The 11,312-nt window shown below is 41.3% G+C and overlaps 1 non-coding gene across 1 annotated transcript; it reads right to left on the reverse strand.

The window, feature by feature from the left end:
• Positions 1–2,720: 2,720 nt before the first annotated feature.
• Positions 2,721–2,823, reverse strand: LOC136336999 (U6 spliceosomal RNA). Its single transcript, XR_010731724.1, has one exon. It is a non-coding gene; the product is annotated as a U6 spliceosomal RNA (small nuclear RNA).
• Between the last annotated feature and the right edge of the window lie 8,489 nt (positions 2,824–11,312).

Genomic DNA, 11,312 nt, shown 5'->3' on the forward strand with positions numbered 1-11,312 from the left:
GTGTCCCTCTCTTCTTCTCAAAGATAATTGTGTCTCCTCAGTACTTAAAATCACAGAATCCTAATGCTAAATAGAATTTAGTCCAGATGCAGAAAACAGGGCCAATCCAACCCAGAGACATTTCGTTTCACTTCCCAGACTGGGCTTCTGTGGGGCTTTAAGATTTTTTTGAATTAGTGTTAATATTTTAAAGTCAGACATTTTGAATTAAAACACACAGGCTCATATGTATTTTAGGCTACTCTGGTAGAGCGGGACAGTCTGGCAACTCTCAGCCCAGATTCCCCCAGGTGACAACAGTCTGGAGCGAAGCAGAATCTGCCCCTATCTTTCCTGTCCTTTGTTTAGACCTAGCCCATACCCGTGTCCCTGGATCTACATTACCTGCATGGCTATTGCCATCAGTAGTCCACTTCTTTCATTTACAGACGTGCCACTGGAATCCAAGCAAGGCTTGCTTGCTGCTATTTACAGATCGAAAGGGGAGTCTATAACTGAGGATGAACATTCATTCTGGTTTTTCAGGTTCTCAGCCCTGCTTGTTGTATCTTCTCATCTGAAATACATTACTCTGCTGAGCTCACGTTTAAACACTTTTTATGACAAATTTTCAAACATCTGGGCCCGTTAACTTCCTTGGTTAGGGAATGAACAAGTCTAAATGAATACACAGGTTCAGGCTGACTCTTCAGTCCCGTTTCCTTCATTCGGTTTCCCAGCTCTCAGCTGCACCCATTGTGCCTGTTCCCGACTTGTACGGCACTGCCCTGCTTGTACACAACAGTCATGAACACGAGGCGACTTCACTTGAGACTGTTCATCCAGGGGTGGCAAGCTCAGGTGCGCATGGAGCCAGGCTGTTCACTGTGTGTGACAGGCTGGGGTGACCTGGACACATCACCCTTGAAGAAAGAGCACAGCTATCCCTCAGCTGTACTTGTTAGTTGCCATCAGGGATTCCTGGAGCTGTCACACCTTTTTATGCTCTGTTTTTTAGGGGAAACCCAAGTCATAATTTTATCTGAAAACTTCTGGCTTTGAATTGGGCAATTAATTCACATTTGTAAATAAAACCGTTTTGTCTTAAAAGAACAAAGGCTCAACAGTTTGTGACCCCTGCCAAGGAGAGGTCCAGGTGAAAAGATGGACAGCTGATAACACCCTGCTCCAGGAGGGGTAAAGAGAGATATGCGGAAAGAGCAGAGGCTTTGGTTGTAGACAGAGTTGGGTTTGCAGCTCAATTCTACCACTGTTCCTATGAGATGCTGCCCAAATTATTTTTATGTTTGATTTCAAACCTCTCATCTCCGAACGCCTTTAATACCTTCGGGGGTTGACATGAGGATCAAAGAGAGATGCTGGTCTAACACCCAGCACAGAACAGGTACCAAGACCATCTCAGCTCCTTCCTTTGCTGATCTCAAATTAGTTTTTGCAGGATAGCATATTTGAATTTAAATCTATATATGTACTTGTTGCTTGTTGGGCAAAGGGGTTTGTAAAATTTGTGTTTTTTTGAGTTTGCTCACTTTTATTGTTAAAAATGGCACTGGGGCCTGACCAGGCGGTGGCGCAGTGGATAGAGCGTCAGACTGGGATGCAGAGGACCCAGGTTCGAGACCCTGAGGTAGCCAGCTTGAGCACCGGCTCATTTGGTTTGAGCAAAAAGCTCACCAGCTTGGACCCAAGGTCACTGGCTCAAGCAAGGGGTTACTCGGTCTGCTGAAGACCCGTGGTCAAGGCACACATGAGAAAGCAATCAATGAACAACTAAGGTGTTGCAATGCGGTGCAATGGAAAACTAATGATTGATGCTTCTCATCTCTCTCCATTTCTGTCTATCTGTCCCTGTCTATCCCTCCCTCTGACTCAGTCCCTGTCTCTGTAAAAAATAAATTAAAAAAAAAAAAAGAAAGGTAAAAAAAAATGGCACTGGGCAGCCACGTATTTGCTTGCCCTCAGAGCAGGGCAGTTGATTGAAAATTGCAGATTGTATTCCTGCTTGGGAAGGGCCATTGTCTTGCTAATGTTGTCTGGAGGAGAGGTTTTCAGGCCAGAAAGTTTTGAAAAGACCAGAAAGGAGAAAGAAACCTTGTTTGCAGAGAGTGAGAGCAGAGAGAGAAGCCATGTTTGCAGAGAGAGCAGAGAAAATGCAGAGTGCTGAAGAAGTCAGTCTGTGCAGAGAGGAGAAGGTGTGCAGATGGGGAACCAGAGCTGAGGGGTTTGCTAGCTCCGCTAACACTGGTGGGGCCTTTGATTCTAGGAGAAACTGAAGAAGATTCTCTGGTTGTGGAACTGGATAATGTGTCAGGGCTTTGTGAGCTCTGAATGAATGAAGAGAGAAGTGTTTTCCCTGTGTGTTTGCTCGTCGGCCGGGGTGACACTTTAGTGAAGGAATGGCCCACCATTTTTTGGCTCTACTGTTTCTTTAACATCTGCCTGAACCCAGTGAGAACCAGCATGTTGCATGGCCACGATGGCGGCCACGACTACTGGCCCTACATCTGGGGTAAGATTTGGATCAATTGGCATGGAGCCAATACCACCCTTGAGTGGTGGGGTAGAGGATTGGTTGTTGTTATGGTTCCCCATGGCTGTTCTTTTGGGCACCGTGCCTGGCTGATTTTTACAGCCCAGCAAAGGAAACCGAGAGCTCTGTGCAAGAGGCTGCCCGAGGCCTGCAAACTGAGCAGTGGAAGGAGTTGGAATGGCCACAGGAGAAAAAAATGCAGATCCTGGAACTGGAGCAGTCTCTGTGCAGGGGCCATGCTAATCTTCTCTGTATCGTGCCAATTTTAGTATATGTGCTGCCGAAGCGAGCGCTAGAGCAGTCTCTGGAGAAGGAGGCCACACAGGTTCGTGAGTTGCAGTTTGCCCTGGAAGTTGCCGAGAACCAGCAATCACAGGAGCCTAGGATGGAGCTGTTCCAGCGGAGTGGCTCTGAGTCAGCGAGATCAGGTGTTTCCAGCTCCTCTTCTGAGGATGAGGAAACTTGGGCTGAAGCTGCCATCTGCAAACTCCAGAAGATAAAAGCCTAGCAGCAAAGAGTACCTACTAAGCCCCTGGTAGGTTTGCTGTGATTGCGGGCAAAGGGGTGGATGGCAGCATGCTGTCTGGAACAGAGGTGGAAATGTTGGCCACCGTTGCCACGTGCCCTTCCTGGGACAGTGTCTTTAGAGCTGCTAGGATGGCAGAGATAAGGGGGAGATCTGAGGCCCCATGTGCATGGACTGGCCCCATGTGCACCAGCTCCCTTGTTGGATGGACATGCAGCTTTTGGATAACATGAGAGACCCTGATGGGGGGCAGCTCTGCTGGAGGCCCCCTGCACCGGAAGCTTTTCATCCAGTTGGAGAGAAGCTCCAGGACACTTTGCGCTTTGGGCAGAGAGTACTCAGAGAGACATTGTGAAGGGCACCTTTGTAATTGTTGAAAGTGTATGACTTGTGCTGTTGTATGTACCTCGTTCCTTGCACAGGAATGCCTGTGGTGTGGATTGCAAAGTGAGCAAATGGGTGGAATGTTGGGAAAACGAGTTTGTAACATTTGTGTTTTTTGAGTTTGCACCTGCATGGCTGCGATGGCTGCGACTACTGGCCTTACGTTGCTTTATTTCTTTTTTTCCGTCCCAGAGTAGTAGGTTGAAGACTGCTCCTACTATTTTGGTGCCCTCCTGCTTGCTTCCTCAGATCCATGACTAAAAATGAGCCTTTAGGAAGAGATGAGCTGTATTAAATGTGACCTGGTGCAATTAAAAGACATTTCAAACAAGCTATTATTTATGGCATTAAAACACATATCAACAATTAAATACATTCAAATATAGTATTGCAAGGTAATAATTCACTGCCAGAAAATATGCTATAATTTCCAAGCAATATTTCAGTTATGACAATATATACATATGACAACAATCCAGATATGCTGGCAAATTCAGACATTCCACTTTATTTTTAGATATATTTTCCTACTCATAACAAAAAATCATATTTTATACTTTTCCTTTTTTTTCTGAAAAATTTAAGGTGTTTCCTACTGGATTTGGGTGAACTTTGAGAGAATCCTAAATGCTTTTTTTTTAGTAATGAAAGCATTTAGGCAGAGCTATGACAAAAGAAAGGACCACCTCCTCCCTTGATGTTACTTCTGGCAGTTGAGGGTGGGGAGTGAGATCAACAATAAGGAGAATTAGGGAATTAGAAGTTTGACCATTTGACTCTGGTTATCATCCAATTAGACATTCTTTGATCTGTAACTATTCTTTAGTTAAGGAAGAAAATAAGAAAAGCCACAAAGGAAAGAGTGGAGTCAGGGGTCACCAAACTAACCGTACCCCATGCTGAGACGGTGCCTCAGGTGGGGAATCCCCTCCCCATCCATTTCCCTGTTTTTACTTATCCTCTGTCTCTCTTTCACTCTCTCCCACTCCTGACCCCCATCTGATCATATGGAATGGCTTTAAATTTAGGGGTAATATCCCATGGCAAAGATAAAAAATATTTGATAAAAAAATATTTTTATATATTTTTCTATAATTACTCTCATAGCTTAGAAATGGTCTATGAGTTGGGTGATGTAGCTGTTGCTAGGGAAACTTGCTTTTTAGTGAGCAGCAATTTTCCAAAGCAGATGCATTTCCTCTTTTACTAATGAGTTGTGTAAATGGTACCTCTATTGCTTTTTGCTTTCACATTTTGGAAACAACTTGAACTATTTGCTTAGGACAGCAGGCATCTGCTGACAATGGAAGCAGATAGGCTCCTAGAATGTCTTATTTATGTGCCACTTGTGTGGCATATTTCAAAAGCACATTTGCTGTTTTACATTTTCTTGTTAGAAGACATTTTACACCTGTTAACACCAGAAATAATTGCTTAGACTTAAAAAAAATCTCTCTCTAAAAAGTTTAAGTATGTTTGGTTGCACTGTACGTTTCATCCCCACCAATGGAATGGTAAAGGGGGCAGCCCCCTGATTTGGGCTGGGAAGCAGACTAGAAGTCCTACTCTGTAATAGCAAACTGAGTATTGTTATGCAAAGTTGAGTGGGAGCAAGGCTATTTCAGAGGCAATAACGTTTTCTTCCAGTTCACTGATCCACTAATTTCTATTCACTTTCAACAGCTCTTGTATTTTTCAGAGGAAAAAAAAAAAAAGCAGCTATTTTCTACCATTGGTGCTGCTCTCATCTTTGGCTGTGAACAAAATCTGCCTGGATAACAAGGAGGACTGGTCACCCTCTTGCTTTTATGGACAGCTGGTAATGGGTCCAAACACATGCAAATAAGGAGTGTAGCTATTTCCATAGAAGGTGGAACCACACACCCTCTAATTATGCTCTCAGATTTTACACGGAGGAAAAAGATGGATTGAAGGGTTTAGGAAAGGAAGAGTCTGGAGAAGGAGGGCAGGGGCAGTTTAGATAGCGTGAAGGATTTATGAGGAAAAGACAAGGTACTCACTTCTTTCCTCCCAGTATCTCCCTGAACATCCTCAGAAAGTTTTTAAATTTGGTGGCTTTTCCCGGTATCACTGAAAGGAAAGAATATTACGCTGCTTATAAGTTTAAATTTACAAGAAGTCCTCCCCTAATATGATTATACAAGATTATACATGACCTTTTTCTTTGTGTTAAATCATTTGCTCCTTTTTTTCTCAGAAGTTTTGTCCTCTTGATAATCTTTCTTAGAAAGATTTTAGCTGCATTAGCAGTTGATATATTAAGTGCATGATTTTAGATCTCAGTTAATTCAACTTGAATCTTTAAAAAAAAAGTAAGTAGGATACTTTCTTTTTTTTAATCTTTTTTATTTTTTTATTTTTTATTTATTTATTCATTTTTTTTATTCTTTATTTATTTATTCATTTTAGAGAGGAGAGAGAGAGAGACAGAGAGGAGAGAGAGATAGGGGGGAGGAGCTGGAAGCATCAACTCCCATATGTGCCTTGACCAGGCAAGCCCAGGGTTTCAAACCGGCGACCTCAGCATTTCCAGGTCGACGCTTTATCCACTGCGCCACCACAGGTCAGGCAGTAGGATACTTTCTTAATATAACATAGTTTCAAGCTGAATGGCATTCTGGCTGTGGCATGTGAGAAAAAGGAATGCATTATTTTAAAAATATGTCGTATGCAAGATTACCAAGAGGATTCTAATGTACACAGAACAAGAGCCACATTTTCCAGGTTACTCTGCATTGTATTAGGGGCTTCCTCTGTGGGTTTGGTGAGGTTTGTCCCTTTTCCCATTTGTGTATTGAGAATATGGATTCCTTCCCCTTGGGAGTTGTCTGACAGCGTATTTTCCCATTATATATCAGAATACAGTTTCTGTTTTGGAAAATATTTTTTTAAATAAATTTTTATTAATGTTAATGGGATGACATTAATAAATCAGGGTACATATATTCAAAGAAAACATGTCTAGGTTATCTTGTCATTAAATTATGTTGCATACCCCTTGCCCAGAGTCAGATTGTCCTTTGTCACCCTCTATCTAGTTTTCTCTGTGCCCCTCCCCCTCCCCCTAACTCTCTCCCTCCTTCCCTCCTGTGTCCTCCCTCCCCCCACCCCTGGTAACCACCACACTTTTGTCCATGTCTCTTAGTCTCGTTTTTATGTTATTTTGGAAAATATTTTAAAATATTTTTCTTTTTAAATTAAACTCCAGACTGTATTTGGAGTTCATCAATTTTTCCATTAATGTCCTCTTCTGTGCAGATTTGCTTCTTTTACCTAATTTCTTTTTTTATTCAATAATTTTTTATAGCAGCATGGATTTGTATATATTAATTTTATACTTTGAGTTATAATCCAATACTGCTTTATTTAGCTCCTCAGAATGTTCCACCTATGGCCATTTGGAGCCCTTTCTGATCGATTTCTGTGCCCCTTTGACAAAACCCTATCCTTTTGTTTTGGGTTGTCTATTTGTTAGCACTCCTTACTTTCTGATACTATGTAGGAGATGCTCCACCTTAGAGTCGGTAGAAAGGCAGATCCTTGTGGCAAGCCTCACAAAAGAATACAGTGATGTTTATATTTTTAAATCACTTTAAAATGAGCAATCTTGTATGGGAGAAAGGTATTAACATAATAATAAAATGATGGTGATAAACAGTACGAAAAACTTATAAAGGGTGTGAATGCATCAAACAAAGGGACCTGACACCACTGGGTTAGGATGAGAGGAAGAAAGGGAGCAGCAAGGAAGTTTTCACTGATGAAGTAACATTTGAGCCGAGAGCTGATCAAACCTGAGGCCAGAGCACTGATGACGAAGGCGGAGAATCTCAGGGGCAGGTAGAGAGGCAGACAAGCGTGTCATTAAAAAGGGGTCTTGTGCTTCAGCAACCTGCTTATTTCAGTCAGCATATTGATTCACATGTCATTAAAGATTATTAGAACAGTGGCTTTAACGTTATGTTCCCAGAATGCTAGCTGTCCTTTGAGTATAGCACTGCCAGGGCCTGCCTCTGGGAAGCTGCACCTCCCTCAAGCTGAACATCAACCTGAGACTGTTCTTATGGTGTAAGCTCTTCTTAACGTTTTAACTTAAAAGATTCTAACCAGAAAAAATTTGAAAACCACTCATTCTTCAATATGAGTTTTATGTTCTGCAGCAGGTTACATGCTCATCCGTTATATAGATGTGTTTTATGTTATTTAACCAATCCCTCGGAACTCAATATTTAGGTTGGTTTTTAGGTTTCAGTAATACACGAGTGTGATGAACTTCTCTATTCAGAGTATTTGGTGCATGTAACTTTTTTGTGCAATTCTTTACTGGTTCTTTTTTCAGAATTCATTCCACATATATCTGACCTCCATTTCTAGGAGAAGGTTGAAGGTGTATTAGTTATAGTGATACATAATATATTCACCCCCAAAATTTAGAGGCATAAAATGAAAATTCTTTATTATCTGGTCAGGGATTCAGGAGAGGCTAGGCAGGGTCTCTCATGTGATTGTAGTCAGTTGTTGGCTGAGGTTGTGATCATTGGAAGGTTTGACCAAGACTGTGGGATGGTGGCTCATGCACATGGCTAGTAAGTTGATGCTTATTGTGGGTAGGAAGGCTTTGTTCTTCTCCACATGGATCTCTCTACAGGGTTGAGTGTCCTCATACATGGCGTCTGACTTCCCCAGTATGAAACATTGCAGAAAGGCTGACAGAAGTTGCAGTGTCTTTTATGATCACACAAAGGAAAGCACATACTGTTATTTCCACTATTTTCTGCTGGTCACTGTGGTAAGCAGAGTAATGATCCTTTGAAGTTGTCCTAAAACAACGGAACTTTTGAATGTGGTATCTTTTATAGTAAAAGGGATGTTACTGCAGACAATGAAGTAAGATTTTGAGATGGGTAGATTATCTTGAATTATCTAGTTGGGTACAATGTAATCACCAAAGTCTTTGTGCATAAAACAAGGAAGCTGGAGAATTAGAGTCAGAGATGGTGATAGGTCTACAGAAGTAGATGTCTACAGAATGAGATGTGATTGGTAGAGGAGGCCATGAGACAAGGAATGTAGGCAGCCTCTAGAAGATGGAAAAGGTGAGGAAAGAGATTTTTCCTTAGTGCTTACTGCTGACACCTTGATATTAGCCCAGTGTGACCCATTTTGAACCTCTGACCTCCAGAATTCTAAGATAATAAATTTTTGTTGTTTGAAGGCACTAGATCTATAGTGATTTGTTACAGAAGCAATAGGATAGTAACGCAGCCCCACATCCACGATTCACTGTGAGAGGGTACTATAAAGGTGGTAAGGATAATTTAGAGCCACCTTTGATGCTACAAAAGGTATGCCTAGTTTTAAGGTTTGGAAATCTAAATTATTTTTATTTATTTATTCATTTTAGAAGGGAGAGAGAGAGAGAGAGAGAAGGGAGGAGGAGCAGGAAGCTTCAACTCCCATATATGCCTTGACTGGGCAAGCCCAGGGTTTTGAACCGGCGATCTCAGTATTTCAGGTCGACGCTTTTATCTACTGCACCACCACAGGTCAGGCTAAGGTTTGGAAATCTATATTGTCAAACTGCCCCTTAGAAACAGCCTATGAATCTGTAACCAGAAATTTGAATAAATATGATTAAGTGAGATCAGAGAAGTTGTCTTTCAAATGACCAATCTTTCCAGCTCATGAATTTTCTTGTGAAAGAGAATATAATGGAGGAAATGGGTTCTTTAATTGTCTAGGTGTCTTTCCTTATGACATCGTGGGGGAGTAGGTAGCAAATGGGAGAGCTAAGGCTGAAGGAGCTATCTCTATGCTTCCTGAGGCTGTATTTCCCACCAATTTACTGTATTTACCCATGTATAAGATGCAGCTTAATTTTGGGGCCCGAAATTTGAAAAAAAATGTATTACATAAAGTTATTGAACTCAAGTTTTATTCATCATAAAATTCATACAACTCCTCATCCATGCAAAAAAGCGGGAAATGCAAGTTAAAAAAATATCTATAACCACTGTATAAGATGCACCCAATTTTTAGACCCCAAATTTTTCAAAAAAGTGTGCGTCTTATACACGGTGAAGTACGGTATTCTGATCCTCAGTATAAGTAAATTCCTAAGTGCAATTCTACAAATACATTTTCACCTGGTAAAATTTAAGAACCATGTCACACTTTAAAGCCACTAGATTGTTCAATATAGCTGAATTTTTGTTTTTAGTATTATCCTGAGAATTGTCTCTCAAGGTGAGCATTTGCCTACTGTTCCAACAAGAGGAGCTTGAAATAAAGTCACGTGTGTGTTTAAGAGGAGACCGCTGATTTCCAGAGAAGCTAAGGTGAGCTTATTTTTTGCAGAAAGCAAGGTCTCTGCTGGAGAAAATTTAAGAATGCTTATCTCTGGTTCCCTGTTGATCATGCCTAATATCTGAATGTGTTTTCCTAATGCTGACATTACAACCTTGGGCCACCGTGAATGAGGAAAGATTTATTTTTCCTACAGAGTATCTACTGCCCAACAGAGAAATGCTGAGCAGGGATCTTTCTCATTTTAGAAGTTATTATTTTCTTTTCTGGAAGATATAAAATGCTTCAAAATTAATTAAACCAAAAATGGAGATATGCCGGTAAGCAGATGCTCTTGCCAGCGAGGAAGTCAGTTCCTGTGTGCTTTCCTAGGCTTTCCCCACAAAACACATAGCATTCAGAGACCATTAGGTTCCCTTTATTTTATAAATGAGGGATCTGGGGTCTAGAGGCTTGATCTGCCATGTGAACACAGGAACCTATGAGTACCAGACAAGTAACATTTAAAAAGAATGTATTTTACTCATCATTGAAGCAGGGGTGGGGTTTCTTTGTACTGTTTTTATTTTCCTGCTTCCCCTGTAATCAGACAGGAACTTTCAGTTGAAAATCTTGGTAAATGTCACCCAAGCTTTTTTAAGCCAGCGGGCACTAATTAACATAGCTTTAAAATTCCACAGGTAGGCGGGGCTCTGTGAGATTTGACTCAGGCATTCAAGCGCTTTCTCCAGGCCCTCATTTCTATCGCCATCTCTCGGTTCTGTATCCTCTGTGTCAGAACCGTTTTCAAATACTCTGTCTGTGCAGTGACATTAACCTTTCGTTCTCCAGTTTCACGTTCAGTAGGAGAGAGTGCGCGCCTCTTCCCTAACCGCACACCACGCTTCCCAGCGTCGTGTGTTTCAGTCGGGTCCCGTGCGCATCACTAAACCAATTTTCCTCGCTTGGTCAGACATGAGCCATGTTCCATACCCCTGCAGTGGAGGGGAGCCAACACTTTTTGAATCACAGGGACTGAGATTTGAGGGAAAGTCTGGGTATGGTTATTCAAAGAAGGGGAATGGGCGCTGGCTGGTCTCCAAATTGCAAATGGTTTTCTCTATTCCCTTTTAAAATTTCTTTCTTTACATTTATTTATCAAGCATCTGCCATGTACCAGGTATGGAGTCGGGATAAAGCAGGCAAGGTCTCTGATACATGGAGTTTGTAATCCAAAGGAAGAAATGAGTGCGTGTAGAAATAATCATTAAAATATATAATCCCACAAATGGGTTAAGTATAAAAACAAACAGAGATTAGTGCTTATCTATTAGAGATATTTACAGATAAAATGATGTGAGGTCTGGGATATTTTCTTTAAACTTCTCTGGGTTTGTGAAGGATTCTGGAGGTATAGCTGGAACAAAATTGGGTAGATAATTGATAAAGCTGATTGATGAGTATGTGGGGATCTATTATACCATATTTACTATTTCAGTATATGTTTGAAATATCCTTTAATAAAAAGTTTAAGAATGTAGTCTTATAGTCAAATATACTCTTGGG

Source organism: Saccopteryx bilineata, chromosome 4 (genome assembly GCF_036850765.1).
Source record: "Saccopteryx bilineata isolate mSacBil1 chromosome 4, mSacBil1_pri_phased_curated, whole genome shotgun sequence".
Taxonomy (NCBI): domain Eukaryota; kingdom Metazoa; phylum Chordata; class Mammalia; order Chiroptera; family Emballonuridae; genus Saccopteryx; species Saccopteryx bilineata.